This window comes from Rutidosis leptorrhynchoides, chromosome 6, assembly GCF_046630445.1.
Source record: "Rutidosis leptorrhynchoides isolate AG116_Rl617_1_P2 chromosome 6, CSIRO_AGI_Rlap_v1, whole genome shotgun sequence".
In the NCBI taxonomy this organism is placed as follows: domain Eukaryota; kingdom Viridiplantae; phylum Streptophyta; class Magnoliopsida; order Asterales; family Asteraceae; genus Rutidosis; species Rutidosis leptorrhynchoides.
In genome coordinates, this window is record NC_092338.1 from 349,091,271 (window position 1) to 349,108,661 (window position 17,391).

The window sequence follows — 17,391 nt, forward strand, 5'->3', positions numbered from 1 at the left end:
TCATCATCATCATCATCATTGTGATGCCCCGTACAAAACCATCGTGTACGAATCATCAATAACAGGATCATTACAAGGTTAAGTACTATATGTTGTAATAAAAGAAGTTGCATTCACGATAAAAAGGTGACGTCATAATCGACATCAAATGTTTTACACCAACAGTATGCTTCTATGAATAGCAAGCATGAATAAATGTATGTGACCCTTAGGTCGTTACAAAACATAGTTTCAAATGTATTAAAGTTTGAATGCAAGATAAACAGTTCATACGGTGATAACACTAGAGCAGCGGGTGTCTACGGCAAGACTAGTACACAGCGGAAGCAGCTAACCTTAAGCACCTGAGAAAAACATGCTTAAAAACGTCAACACAAAGGTTGGTGAGCTATAGTTTAAGTATAACAGTATGTAAGGTAGGCCACGAGATTTCAGTGCTACAAAGAGCGTTTCAAAACAGTATGATAAAGTATATGTTAACCGTGGGCACTTGGTAACTAACTTAACGTTTATAACCCCTGAAAGTACATTTGGCAAGTGCGTATGTATACGAAGTATTAAACACTCGTTAAATGCTAGCGCGACTAACCCGAGTGGGGATGTCAAACCCTATGGATCCATATCTAAGATTCGCGTTCACCGGTTCAAAAACCAATGACTAAACGTTACGGAGCTAAAGGGAATGTTTATGCCGTTGTATAACCCACACATATATAAAGTTTAAGTACTCGTGCCTAGTATGAAAAAAGTAAAATGCGCATATATTCTCAGTTCCCAAAATAGTTAAAGTAAAAAGGGAATGCTATAACTCACAATGATAAAGTAGCGGTAAAGTATGACTCGGAAAGTAAGCAAGTAATGAAGGTTGTTCAAACGGGTCCTCAACCTAAGTTAAATAGTACTAAGTCAGTAAATTGTCCGAATAGGCTTAAAAGTATGTAAATAAGGTCTTAAGGGTCATCATCATTCATCATCAAACAAAAGGTGTAAAGTAAGTTTTGTTCATGAAAGTAGTTTAAAACAAAGGCTGAGTTCGGTCAGTCACCACAGCCTCTATACCTACTGAAATAAGGTGAGGCCAGTGGCCATGGCTCCATATATGAGTCCTTTAGTTGTGTTAAAAATTACAGAAGCAAACTCGTCTTCATTTGACCGTGGCGATGGTCTAAGTGCGAGTAGGTCAGAATTTTCAGCACAACGTTAAATGGACATAGTGACGATCGGAGGGCCATAAATCCTAAACCGTAACTCGGATTAAGATGAGTCCTACATGAAAAGTTATCTACTCGAACATAGCTATCTGAAAATCATCTTTACAGTAGCCCAGGTCATACAGGTCAGACACAGAAACAGTAAAACAGTAGGGTCAGTAGGTTCCGGTGGTTCTTGGTGCTCGATGCTTATCATGGTTCTCATCCTTGATGCATATAGCTTCAAGTGTACAACTCGTTGATGTGTTTGCATCATTTTCACCAAGGTTTGACCATCATAACCCAAGTGTAAGTCTAAGACATGAAGCACAACTCACTTAAGTGTTGCAAGTGTTTTGATGAACCAAATTTACATCAAAGTCTTAGATCCGACACATACATGAATTATAAAAGTAATATTAACTAAGTTTTGACTATTATGACACAAGTGTAGGTCTAAGATATGTAGCACAACTCACTTAAGAGTTGTATGAAGTTTGATGAACCAAAGTTACATCAAGGTCTTAGATCTAACACATACAATGAACTTTAAAACTAATATTAAGTTACAACTTGAAAATAAACTTATAAAATCAAGATCTTAAGTTGTAGAACGTAGTTCTTAGTTAGATCTTGAAGATCCTAGACTCAAAAGTCTAGATCTAACATAAGTGTACCAAGTTATAAATAAAGAAAGCTTACTTACATGTTCTTGAACTTTCAAAGTTAACTTTTAGTTCAAGGTTAATGAGATCAAGGTTAACTAGTAACACTTGACCAATAACAACCAACAAACATGAAATTAAAGTGCATAATATGAAGAAATAAACTAAGTAAACAAGTAAATAAGTTCATGGGTTGCATACTTTAAAGATTCAAGCCTAAGTCTTGATCTTTAGAAAGTAAACTTTAAAGTTTACTTCATGAACTTCAAGTATGATTTACAACCATGAACTTCCAATCTTTAAAACAATAAAGGTAGAATCATAAACTAGAAAGTTTATGTTCTTGTGTGCTCTTGTAAATACAAGATAAATGAAGAAACTAACAAGTTTGGTTCTTGAAAACTAGTAAGTAACTAATAACAAGTAACAAAGTAACAACAACTAACAAGTAATTAATTAGCAAACATGAACAAGTATTAACAAGCAAAAGAATGATGAATGTAAGAGTGTATGGTCACGGTTTTAGGCAAGAAAGAAGAGAAGAAAATGTTCATAATACTTACAAGTATTTGAGAGAGAAAGAGAGAAAAAGTTGAGAGAAATTGTGAAGTGAGTTTGTGTGTGAAAAGTGAAGTGTTACTAATGCATAAGTTAACAAAAATTGCAAGCAAAACCACTCCCCATGTACTCCTTGGCCGACGGCCTGCACAAGGGAAGAGGAGGGGTTATACACACTAGTCACTTGTATGATTATGGTACAAAAGTTGGTTAAAATGGGTGCATGCATGGGGATTATGTAGTAACAAGATTCCATGACTAGTTAAACCATTTAGTTATGTTCTAAGGTAATACATACAAGTAGTGTTGGGCTAATAAGTCCATAAAAGATGTAGGGTGGGCTTCTAAAGTCCACTAATACTAACAAAGGCCCAAGTTCAAGTAATTATCAAGTTAATCCAATTAAAGCCCAAGTAATTAACTAATAACCTTAGTTAATTAAAATAATTAATAAAATCAATCATGAATGTAAATAATATTCTAAAAATATTATTCGTGAAAGTTTCGTGTGTCACAAAGACATTTCGGGCAATTAAAGTCAAGTACGGGCAATCATGGCAACATGTAAATGTAATAACATACATTCGTTTTATCACAAGTATTAATAATAATAATTATTAATAAATAAACGTTGGAAAATCCAAGGTCGTTACATTACCCACCTGTTAAAGAAAATTTCATCCCAAAATTTAAGCTGAGGTAGATGGGGGAGTCGGGAAAAGGTGAGGATACTTCTGCATCATTTTATCATCTCGCTCCCAAGTAAACTCAGGTCCTCGTTTGGCATTCCATCGTACTCGGACGATTGGAATCTTGTTGCGTTTCAAAGTTTTGATCTCTCGATCTATAATTTCAACAGGTTCTTCCACAAAGTGGAGTTTGTCATCAATTGTAAGTTCTTCAAGTGGTATGATAAGCTCGGGTGCAGCAAGACACTTCTTCAAGTTTGACACGTGGAAGGTAGGATGAACTGAACTCAATTGAGCTGGAAGATCTAAACGGTATGCAACGGGTCCAACACGTTCCAAGATTTTAAAAGGACCAATGTATCGTGGGTTCAACTTTCCACGTTTTCCAAAACGAATCACACCTTTCCAAGGTGCAACTTTCAACATTACATGGTCACCGACGTTGAATTCAAAGTCTTTACGTTTAAGATCGGCATAACTCTTTTGACGATCACGAGCAGTCTTAAGTCTAGCTTGAATCTGAGCAATCTTCTCCGTTGTTTCATGGACTACCTCGGGTCCAGTGATTTGCTTTTCGCCTACTTCGGCCCAACAAATAGGAGATCGGAACTTGCGGCCATACAACGCTTCAAAAGGTGCGGCATTAATGCTCGAGTGATAATTGTTGTTGTACGAAAATTCGGCTAACGGCAAATGCCTTTCCCAAGCCTTTCCAAAATCAATGACACATGCACGCAACATGTCTTCCAAGGTCTGAATTGTTCGTTCACTTTTCCAGTCAGTCTGTAGGTGATAAGTAGTACTCATGTCAAGACGAGTTCCCATGGCTTCTTGCAAAGAACGCCAAAATCTAGAAGCAAAACGGGGATCGCGATTGGAGATGATCGATAAAGGCATACCGTGACGAGATACAACCTCTTTAATGTAAAGTTGAGCAAGTCTCTCCATCGTATCTGTTTCTTTCATCGCTAAGAAATGTGCAGATTTGGTAAGACGGTCAACGATAACCCAGATGGTATCGTATCCGCCCACCGTCTTTGGTAGCTTGGTGATAAAATCCATCGTTATCCTTTCCCACTTCCATTGTGGGATTTCTGGTTGTTGATGTAAACCAGAAGGTCTCTGATGCTCGGCTTTAACCTTCGAGCAAGTCAAACACTTACCAACATAAGTCGCAACGTCCTTCTTAAGATTCGGCCACCAATACTATTCTTTAAGGTTGTGGTACATCTTGCCCGCTCCGGGGTGAATCGAATATCTTGATTTGTATGCTTCATCAAGTATAAGGTTCCGTAGATCTCCATAAAGAGGTACCCAAATTCTTCCGGCATAACATCGGAGTCCAGACTCCCTAACCTCGAATTGAGAGACAAGTATGTTCAAATGTTTATGAGTTATATTCTCCTTCTTGAGAGCCTCATCTTGGGCTACTCTGATCTGGCTGTTGAGGTTCGAATGGATGGTGATGTTCAGATCCCTAACACGAAGAGGTGCCGTTCTCTCCTTTCGGCTTAAAGCGTTAGCTTCAAAATTGGCCTTGCCAGGATGATAACGGAGTTCACAATTGTAGTCGTTGAGCGTCTCGATCCATCGACGCTGTCTCATATTCAGTTGCTTCTGATCAAAGATGTGCTGGAGACTCTTATGATCGGTGAAGATAGTGCTCTTAGTTCCATAAAGATAGTGTCTCCACAATTTGAGCGCAAAGACAACTGCTCCAAGTTCAAGATCGTGAGTAGTGTAGTTCCGCTCGTGAATCTTCAGTTGACGAGAAGCATAGGCAATAACTTTTGAGCGTTGCATCAGTACACAACCAAAACCACTTTTCGACGCATCGCAATATACGACGAAATCGTCACTGCCTTCAGGGAGAGATAAGATAGGTGCGGTGGTCAACTTCTTCTTCAAAGTTTGAAACGCCGATTCGTGTGCGGGTTCCCAAATGAACTTCTTGCCCTTGTGAGTCAGCGCAGTGAAAGGACGCGCAATCAGAGAAAATCCTTCAATGAACCTTCGGTAGTAACCGGCGAGACCTAGGAATTGGCGAATATGCGTCGGAGTAGTGGGGGTTTCCCACTTGCTGATAGCTTCAATCTTAGAGGGATCAACTTTGATACCCTGGTCGCTCACAACATGACCTAGAAATTGGACTTCCTTCAACCAAAATTCACACCTAGCGCTCTTGTCTCAAGAGTTCAAGTACTAATCGAAGATGTTACTCATGCTCTTCTTCGCTCTTAGAGTAGATGAGGATATCATCTATGAAGACGATAACAAACTTATCCAAGTACGGCTTGCAGACACGATTCATGAGATCCATGAACACAGCAGGTGCATTGGTTAATCCGAATGGCATCACGAGAAACTCATAATGACCATAACGAGTTCTAAATGCAGTATTCATTACATCGCTTTCTTTCACCCTCAAATGGTGATAGCCGGATCGCAAATCGATCTTGTAGTAAATGCTCGATCCTTGTAGTTGGTCAAAAAGATCGTCAATGCGGGGAAGAGGATACCGATTCTTGATCGTCAATTTGTTGAGTTCATGGTAGTCGATACACATACAGAAGGATCCATCCTTCTTCTTCACAAACAACACAGGTGCGCCCCAAGGCGAGAAACTTGGTTGGATAAATCCACGGTCTAACAGCTCTTGTAGTTGACTTTGTAATTCTTGCATCTCGGAAGGTGCGAGTCTATAAGGTGCGCGAGCTACAGGTGCAGCTCCTGGCACTAAATCAATTTGAAACTCTACTGCTCTCGACGGCGGTAATCCAGGCAATTCTTCAGGGAAGACATCGGAAAATTCGTTCACAATTCGAACGTCGTTCACACTCTTCACCTCAGTTTCTACTGTTTTCACATGCGCTAGCACGGCAAGACGTCCCTTCTTCATAATCTTTTGCGCTTTCATGCAACTAATGAGGTTCAACTTCGAGGCACATCTCTCTCCGTAAATGATCAGTGGTTCACCGTGTGCGGTATACGAAGTGCTTTATCTCCGCAGATAATATCGGCTCTTACTCTAGTCAACCAATCCATACCGACGATCACGTCAAAACTTCCCAATTTGATTGGTATCAAATCAATTTGGAAATCTGCACCAGCTATGTTGATAATAGCTCCTCGACTAATATGGTCAACTTTCTCAAGTTTTCCATTGGCGACCTCGACAAGCATACTCTCTTTTAGCGGGACTAATGACCAATTAATCTTATCGCAAAAATGTCTACATACATAACTTCTATCTGCACCAGTATCAAACAAAACAGAAGCTAAAAGATTGTTGATAGTGAATATACCTGTCACCAAGTCGGGATTCTCGCGTGCATCCCTTGCATTAATGTTGAAAGCTCTACCACGGGGTGGTTCGCCGTCTTTTCGCTTGTTTGGACACGCATTTCTGAAATGGCCCATCTGTCCGCATTCATAGCACTTTTTCGGTCCATTGGTGTTCGGCTTCCCATTCAAAGTGGTGACCTTGCAGTCCTTCCCGATATATCCAGACTGTTGGCACTTCTCACAGACAACATTGCAATACCCAGTGTGGTGTTTGTAACACCTCTTGCATTGTGGTAAGGTTCCCTTGTAGTTCGGGTTAGAGTTGGTGTTGTTGTTGGGGTTGGGGTTTCCACCGTTGTTGTTTTGCCTCTTGGCGGGGGTTTGATCGTAGGTTCTCCCCCTGTTATTGTTGTTGTCCCACTTTCTCTTTTCACTACTACCAACTTCAAACTTAGCCTTCTCCGGCTCATCAATGGTGATTTGATTCATTAAAGTATGCGCCATGCGCATTGCTTCGGGAACATTCGGTGGCTTGGACGAGGTGACGTTTCCCTCAATGCTCTTAGGAAGTCCCCAGAAGTACCTTTCCATTCGCTTGAATTCTGGAGTTACCATTGTCGGACACATCAGGGCTAATTCCAAAAAATCTCCTGTTGTAACCATCAAGGTCGTTCCCAACGGCCTTCAATTGCATAAACTCCATTTCCATCTTTTGTATCTCGGTTCTCGGACAATACTCCTCAATCATGGCACACTTAAATTCTTCCCATGACGTAGCATACGCCTCATCAATGCCTTGTGCCTGTGCCATTGTGTTCCACCACGTGAGTGCGCCGTCAGACAGCGTGCAAGAAGCAAATTTGGTTTTGCTGTCCTCTGAATAGTTGCTAACTCAGAATATTGATTCTAGCTTTTCGAACCATCTAGTGAGACCAACCGGTCCCTCAGTGGCACTGAAGTTATGTGGTTTAAAGCTCTGGAATTCCTTGTACGTACACCCATTACGAATGGGCTGAATAACCGGTGGTGGTGGCAGTGGAGGTGGAGCTTGGGGTTGCATTTCCTCAATGGCTGCGGCTACCCTTTCGGAAATCATCTCTTCGATTTGGGCGGTGGTAGGTATTGATCGTCCGTTGACCATGGTGTTCTAAACAAAAATTTTTACTCAAGTCAAAATCCAGCATTCAAATAGTAATAATACAGTATATAGTAACCAATAACGCATCTAGGTACAAATACCACAAAATCATCGTACAGTAATGTAAATAGAACATCGTGCAAGAATTAAATAACGCAAAGTTCCATTAATAACAATAAGTTGCATACATCTGAATAAGTCAGTACAATACATAAGTGAAACATAAAACTACAACTAGATTACATAACGATATCTAAATACAAAAGCCTTACGGTGAAGGTGGGTGAAGGATGTCCATAACATGGGCCATCTGGTCCTCTAGCTCAGCAACCCGAGCTCGGAGGATCTCCACCTCCCTTGTCAATTCCTCGACAGTGGGAGATGGTGGGGCAGGCGGTGCTGGTGGTGCAGGTGGTTCCGGTGGTGTAGAGGGTCCGGCTCCAGAAATAGTCAGTACGTAACGGGGTGCCTTACGCACGAGTGGGTCGGCAGGATACGGCACAAGCCGCTTTCGGGCAGTAACCCTACGACGCCAACCAAATGCGTCAGTGAATGCTCGTCCTCCGTTGATCCCCGGAATAATGGTACCTTCGAAGCGATACCGCTTCTTCGGCGGGGTGGAGGGTGGCTGAACAGGTGCATCGGGATCCTCCTCGTCAGAGTCATCATCACTAGAGCCGTCTGTAGATGAATCATCGGATGAAGAATCATCTGAATCATGCGGTGGTGGAAGCACTGGTGGCTGAACTGGCTCTCCTCGAGCGGCCATCATCTGTCTATACCTAGCGGGTCCGATCGGAATAAGACGTCCATCAGGGGCGCGTCGGCACCAATGGCGATACCGGTTACGGAAAGGACCTTCCCCGAACTCCGCGGGAATCACAATCTCACCGGAGCGGGGCTGTGATCCTGAGGGTCCGGGGGCAGATGGAGCTGGAATCTCCGAAGGGTCCTGGGCTCCGCTAGAAATAACCACTGGGGCAGGCGCCTGGCTGCTAGTCCCGGAAGATGAAGCGCCGGGGTCACTCGTGGGTAGCAGGATCGGTGTGTCGGCAGCAGCAGCAGGTAGGGTGGCTGACGAGTCTGAACTGCCCAAAATGATAGCAGGTGGAATATCCGACATCTGAACAAGGAAAAATAAATTTTCCATGTCAGTAAGTCATAAAGTAAGCACGTATTAGGCCAACAGTTTAAATCATGTATAACAATAAGTAGCATGGCAATAATAACTAATCGTACAGAAGTAGCATGCAATCGAAAGCAAGTAATATCATACAGTAGTGAAATCATGTAGTAGCATATGACATATAGCAGTAAAAGTAAGCAGCAGCATGCAGTAAGTTCAGCGGAAATAAGTAAACTAGCAAGTTGTAGATTAGTCCTATTAGTGAATCCTACTCGGGTCGGTCTTAGACTCACTAATGCAACCTAATTCCCTATAACCAATGCTCTGATACCAAATGTGATACCCCGTACAAAACCATCATGTACGAATCATCAACAACAGGATCATTACAAGGTTAAGTACTATATGCTGTAATAAAAGAAGTTGCATTCACGATAAAAAAGGTGACGTCATAATCGACATCAAATGTTTTACACCAACAGTATGCTTCTACGAATAGCAAGCATGAATAAATGTATGTGACCCTTAGGTCGTTACAAAACATAGTTTCAAATGTATTAAAGTTTGAATGCAAGATAAACAGTTCATGCGGTGATAACACTAGAGCAGCGGGTGTCTACGGCAAGACTAGTACACAGCGGAAGCAGCTAACCTTAAGCACCTGAGAAAAACATGCTTAAAAACATCAACACAAAGGTTGGTGAGCTATAGTTTAAGTATAACAGTATGTAAGGTAGGCCACGAGATTTCAGTGCTACAAAGAGCGTTTCAAAACAGTATGATAAAGTATATGTTAACCGTGGGCACTTGGTAACTAACTTAACGTTTATACCCCCTGAAAGTACACTTGGCAAGTGCGTATGTATACGAAGTATTAAACACTCGTTAAATGCTAGCGCGACTAGCCCGAGTGGGGATGTCAAACCCTATGGATCCATATCTAAGATTCGCGTTCACCGGTTCAAAAACCAATGACTAAACGTTACCGAGCTAAAGGGAATGTTTATGCCGTTGTATAACCCACACATATATAAAGTTTAAGTACTCGTGCCTAGTATGTAAAACATAAAATGCGCATGTATTCTCAGTTCCCAAAATAGTTAAAGTAAAAAGGGAATGCTATAACTCACAATGATAAAGTAGCGGTAAAGTATGACTCGAAAAGTAAGCAAGAAATGAAGGTTGTCCAAATGGGTCCTCAACCTAAGTCAAATAGTACTAAGTCAGTAAATCATCCGAATAGGTTTAAAAGTATGTAAATAAGGTCTTAAGGGTCATCATCATTCATCATCAAACAAAAGGTGTAAAGTAAGTTTCGTTCATGAAAGTAGTTTAAAACAAAGGCTGAGTTCGGTCAGTCACCACGGCCTCTATACCTACTGAAATAAGGTGAGACCAGTGTCCATGACTCCGTATATGAGTCCTTTAGTTGTGATAAAAATTACAGAAGCAAACTCGTCTTCTTTTGACCATGGCGACGGTCTAAGTGCGAGTAGGTCAGAATTTTCAGCACAACGTTAAATGGACATAGTGACGATCGGAGGGCCATAAATCCTAAACCGTAACTCGGATTAAGACGAGTCCTATATGAAAAGTTATCTACCCGAACAGAGATATCTGAAAATCATCTTTACAGTAGCCCAGGTCATACAGGTCAGACACAGAAACAGTAAAACAGTAGGGTCAGTAGGTTCCGGTGGTTCTTGGTGCTCGATGCTTATCATGGTTCTCATCCTTGATGCATATAGCTTCAAGTGTACAACTAGTTGATGTGTTTGCATCATTTTAACCAAGGTTTGACCATCATAACCCAAGTGTAAGTCTAAGACATGAAGCACAACTCACTTAAGTGTTGCAAGTGTTTTGATGAACCAAAGTTACATCAAAGTCTTAGATCCGACACATACATGAACTATAAAAGTAATATTAACCAAGTTTTGACTATTATGACACAAGTGTAGGTCTAAGACATGTAACAAAACTCACTTAAGAGTTGTATGAAGTTTGATGAACCAAAGTTACATCAAGGTCTTAGATCTAACACATACAATGAACTTTAAAACTAATATTAAGTTACAACTTGAAAATAAATTTATAAAATCAAGATCTTAAGTTGTAGAACATAGTTCTTAGTTAGATCTTGAAGATCCTAGACTAAAAAGTCTAGATCTAACATAAGTGTACCAAGTTATAAATAAAGAAAGCTTACTTATATGTTCTTGAACTTTCAAAGTTAACTTTTAGTTCAAGGTTAATGAGATCAAGGTTAACTAGTAACACTTGACCAATAACAACCAACAAACATGAAATTAAAGTGCATAATATGAAGAAATAAACTAAGTAAACAAGTAAATAAGTTCATGGGTTGCATACTTTAAAGATTCAAGCCTAAGTCTTGATCTTTAGAAAGTAAACTTTAAAGTTTACTTCATGAACTTCAAGTATGATTTACAACCATGAACTTACAATCTTTGAAACAATAAAGGTAGAATCATAAACTAGAAAGTTTATGTTCTTGTGTGTTCTTGTAAATACAAGATAAATGAAGAACAAACTAACAAGTTTGGTTCTTGAAAACTAGTAAGTAACTAATAACAAGTAACAAAGTAACAACAACTAACAAGTAATTAATTAGCAAACATGAACAAGTATTAACAAGCAAAAGAATGATGAATGTGAGAGTGTATGGTCACGGTTTTAGGCAAGAAAGAAGAGAAGAAAATGTTCATAATACTTACAAGTATTTGAGAGAGAAAGAGAGAGAAAAGTTGAGAGAAATTGTGAAGTGAGTTTGTGTGTGAAAAGTGAAGCGTTACTAATGCATAAGTTAACAAAAATTGCAAGCAAAACCACTCCCCATGTACTCCTTGGCCGATGGCCTGCACAAGGGAAAGAGGAGGGGTTATACACACTAGTCACTTGTATGATTATGGTACAAAAGTTGGTTAAAATGGGTGCATGCATGGGGATTATGTAGTAACAAGATTCCATGACTAGTTAAACCATTTAGTTATGTTCTAAGGTAATACTTACAAGTAGTGTTGGGCTAATAAGTCCATAAAAGATGTAGGGTGGGCTTCTAAAGTCAACTAATACTAACAAAGGCCCAAGTTCAAGTAATTATCAAGTTAATCCGATTAAAGCCCAAGTAATTAACTAATAACCTTAGTTAATTAAAATGATTAATAAAATCAATCATGAATGTAAATAATATTCTAAAAATATTATTCGTGAAAGTTTCGTGTGTCACAAAGATGTTTCGGGCAATTAAAGTCAAGTACGGGCAATCATGGCAACATGTAAATGTAATAACATACATTTGTTTTATCACAAGTATTAATAATAATAATTATTAATAAATAAACGTTGAAAAATCCAAGGTCGTTACAATCATCATCATCATCATGATCATGATCATGATCATGATCATGATCATGATCATGATCATGATCATGATCATTATCATGATCATTATTCATTATTCATTATCATTATTCATCATCATCATCATCATTATTAATAGAAGTATTATTATTATTATTATTATTATTATTATTATTATTATTATTATTATTATTATTATTATTATTATTATTATTATTATTATTATTATTATAATTATTGTTATTATTAATTTTATTATCATTATCATTATGATTATTATTATTTTTATTAATATTATTATTATTAAAATCATTATTGTTATTATTATTAGTAAAAATATTATTATGGATATTATAATTATAATTATCATTACTATTATTAACATTAATATTACCATTATTAATATCATTATTTTCATTACTAATATTATCATTATCACTATTATCATTAGTAGTAAAATTTTTAAAGTTATTATTATTATCAGTATTAGTATTATTATTATTACCATTATTACTAAAATAACTTTATTTTCAAACTTGTTGTTTTTGTTAAAACTAATATTATCATTAAAAGTAACATCTTTACTATCATAATTATTATTAGTAGTAGTATGATCAATATCATTATTATTAAAAGTATAATGATTATGACAATAAAAGTTTTAAGGATATTATCATTAAGATTATAAGAATATATATAAATGTATGGATTTAAAAACTATGAATAAAATTATAATTTAAGTGAATTACTAATTATTAGTATTACTATTAATAAAGTTATTATTATTATTATTGGTACATCATTATTATTATCAAAAACTATCTTTTTAAACAGATAAATATTTTGTACATAAAATATACTTATTACATATACTATAATTATATTTATATTTCACATAACTATATAAATCAAACTTACTAATATTATTTATTTATTTATTTAAATACGTACATATAACAAACTATTGATTTTAAATATAACACTAAACAATAATGTATATATAAATAAATATTGATATATTAATATAACTATATAAATATTAATCATTTTGAATATATACACAAATTAAATATATAATATATAAATTAAGATATAATACATAAATTTGTTCGATTACGATTATGTATATTGATAAATATACAAATGATATAGGTTCGTGAATCCAATGCCAACCCTACACTTGTTCAATGTCGTCATATGTATTTTTACTACAAAATACATTATGGTGAGTTTCATTTGCTCCCTTTTTAAATGCTTTTGCAATATATATATATTTTTGGGACTGAGAATACATGCGCTACTTTTATAAATGTTTTACGAAATAGACACAAGTAATTGAAACTACATTATATGGTTGAATGATCGAAGCCGAATATGCCCCTTTTGCTTGGTAGCCTAAGAATTAGTAAACCAATCTACTAATTGACGCGAATCCTAAAGATAGATCTATTGGGCCTAACAAACCCCATCCAAAGTACCAGATGCTTTAGTACTTCGATGTTGTTTTATCATGTCCGATGGATGTCCCGGAATGATAGGGGATATTCTTATATGCATCTTGTTAATGTCGGTTACCAGGTGTTCAACCCATATGAATGATTTTTGTCTCTATGCATGGGACGTATATTTATGAGAACTGAAAATCAAAATCTTGTGGTCTATTAAAATGATGGAAATGATTATTTATGTTAAACTAATGAACTCACCAACCTTTTGGTTGACACTTGAAAGCATGTTTATTCTCAGGTATGAAAGAAATCTTTCGCTGTGCATTTGCTCATTTTAGAGATATTACTTGGAGTCATTCATGACATATTTTAAAAGACGTTGCATTCGAGTAGTTGAGTTCATCAAGATATTACTAGGTCAATTATAGTTGGATATATTATGAAATGGTATGCATGCCGTCAACTTTCGATGAAATGAAAGTTTGTCTTTTAAAAAAAACGAATGCAATGTTTGTAAAATGTATCATATAGAGGTCAAGTACCTCGCGATGTAATCAACTATTGTGAATCGTTTATAATGTATATGAACGGGTCCTTTCACATTAAGATCCAGAAGAAGGTCTGTTTTTTGTTAACGTTATTTGACGTGCTTATTTCTTATGTATTTCTATCATTTGTAATTTTGAGCTATGCTTGAGATGAACTTGCATTTTAAACTACAAGTCTTGAATATCACATGTTAACTCGGTCTAAAGTTGTCTGTAGTAATCTTAAAGAAACATACTACTTATTCTAATGTTAGTTCAAAAAATATTCACTGCAAATGTAATTTGAAAATGCGTTAAAAGCTTAAACCTTTCGTTTACTTTTCATGATTTTTCCTGTTTGTAATTGTATAGCAGCCGGAATGCATACTCTTTAAGAAAGTACATCAGTTGCAGCCACATCTTTAAGAAATATGAGCATAGCAGCTGCAGGTAATTTGGTAATTGTATGGCATCTGCAACCACATCTTTAAGAAAGTGTTTCATGAGTTTGAGGTAAGCTTTATATGGTAATTTGGTCGACTATGGTCATATTTCTTTGAGGTAAGCTTTATAATGGTAAATATTTATAAAATTTTCATCATGTATGCTTAACTATGTTTGTGGCTCAATATCTATTTGTAGCTTTGGTGGAAATGTGATGTTTAAAAAAGTCCATTAAAATGTTTCAAGCTTCTGATACAAACCATTATGCGTAGTAAAAAGAGCCGGGCCAGGCAAGTAGGTTGATAGATAGAAAGAAACATGTTCTGCATAAATTGTTTTTTCATGTCTTCAAGGACATGTTCTATTGGCGATTTTAATCATGTTGGTCTTTTAATTGTATAATTATATATTCATTTGCAAACTGTGATGAGTGTGTTGGTAACGAGTCAAAATGGGTAATCTTTTTGTACCAGTTAAAATGGGTCGGGTTGACTCTAAAAATATTCCGCTCATATAGTTAATGTATTTATACTATTAGTATTAGTAGCGTTTGTTGTTATGGGTATTATTCATAAAAGTTGTTTACCACTTGCTAGCCGTCACATTAGTATTCATTTTGAAAAATGAGTTTTTTTGAAGGATTATTGTAAGAAGCAATAGTTGCTACTTAAACTTGTGTTGTATGTATATAAGAAAACGTTATACATTAGCTTTGAGGTGTAATGGTATAATAAAGTAGAGTTGCTATATGTTTCTTATTTTTAATTCATATATGATATTTCAGGTGAAACTATATTGCACTACTTCCAGCTTCTCAAGATCGATGTCTTTAGCTAAAATTGTGATACGGAGTATTTCATATATATCAATCATATTCGATATTTATGGAACTTTGTTCTTTCAAGTATTTGTTTAAACATTGTTGTTTTCTATCTCATATAATTTGATGAAGTATGTTAGTTTATCTACATGTTGATTATATAACGTATCATTACAAAAAAATTTCTTTAAAAACTCGTGAATCCACGGGTCTTTGCACTAGTTCATCTATATTCATACAGTTAAATTAATGAGGTTAATGGATGTTCATTCATATTCATAAAAGTTTCTTTACTTTGTACATTTAAAATTGGTGCTTTATTTGGGGATTGGTTAATTATCAACGGAGGATCTCACTATAATCGCTTGATTTATTCATCTGTAGTCATTATGCTGATGCTGCTATATCTTTGTATCTCTGTTTCATAGTTTGGATTTATGTTCTTACAAATACAGGATAAAGCCCACGAACATAGGCCCGATCCATATATTGTACATGTAAATAATAAATTGCTTTATATGTAAATAAGATTTCTTGCTTTGAAATAAAAATAATGACGTAATCTTTAATAGTAGTTGTTAGAATTGAAAGTCACAATTTTTACCAAAATGTCGATAGTAAAACGAAGATAGTAAAAGAAAGAAAAGTATTTCTAAAGATATCATCAATTAAATACGAATGAAAACATAATTGAAAATTTTGATTAAATAAAAATGTGAAAATGTCATAAACGTCATTTTCTTAAGAAGACTATATACTAATGAAACTTATATATAATTGAGACTAATTCTTATATATTTAAGTATCTTGCGTGAATTTATGTATACCTATGGATTAAAATTGCAATCCACATATAATCTACTAAACATTCATATTCGTATTCATTATTCATTTATTTATATCATTAATATCTGCTATAAGCAGATCTGATCGAGTAGATATTTAATGTATCAGACATCCCATATTGCCATCTTTATGTGTAGGTTAAAGAATTATAACCCTAGTAATAGTATTTGTAAGTCGGTGTTTTTTGTTTGTGGGTTTAGTTTAGTAGAATGTCAAAAGGGTTATTGGATTTTGTCAAACAAACGTGATTAGATACGTAACAAATGTAATACATTTAGATTTTTCCGGTCAAATTTTATTTAACTTCTTGTTTTTTTATTATAAGAAAAACATAATAGTAATGTTTAAGTATTAACTTGTATACAATAAATATATGAGCATATTTATGAGTTTATTTAAACGAATTAGGCAAACGGGGATGGTTTGAACCTTTGTGTTTTAGCTCATGTGGTAATGGTCTGTCTCTCTTGATGAAAGGTCGGGAGTTCGACTCCTCACATCCGTGGGGTGCAACATTGCACACAAGGTTGCCCATTTACGCTTGATTTCCACCCACGGGTGCCTTCCGCACATCGCGTTGCGGGCGGAGTGGGGGAGGGGGTTTTACCGCCCATGCTTTCGAATTTAGCCGGGTTTCAGCCTGGACAGCAGTTGTGGGCGGGATATGCAACTGCGGGATATGAACGCGTGGGTGGTTAAGTACCCATGGGTGATCCCGTACTGCTGTTAGAAAAAAAGATTGGTAAAATAATTTATTATTATTGTTATATACTATTAATTACAGTACTTAATACTGGAGTATGAGATTGAATTGGAATGTGGTACTGAACGGATGAGATTTTATCAATTTATTTGAAGCCATCAAGTTTTTTAACTGGTAAGACTATTTCTAACGGTGCATGTGATATCACATGCAGTTAATGCACTTTTTGGTCAAAAAATGCAATCTGCCTGTGACATGGCAATGTCAGTTTTTGACACTCAGTAAGACTGGGTTTAACGCGACGTCAGAAGGCCCGCGTCAACTTAGTTGGCCAAGTTTGACGCCTCTGACGCCGATAATGCGACGTTAAAAACTGACGCGCAGGGGCGTCAGTTGATAATCTGATGGAAGGGTGAGGAAGGGTCAGGGACGCATGGCAGCTTCTGCTTCGTTCTGTAATTTCAACGGATATATATCCGTTGGAATTAATTTTTATTTATTTATTTTCAAATTTTAATTTATTTAAACATCTTAATCTTTTGGACCGAGCAGATTGTTGGTCATGTTC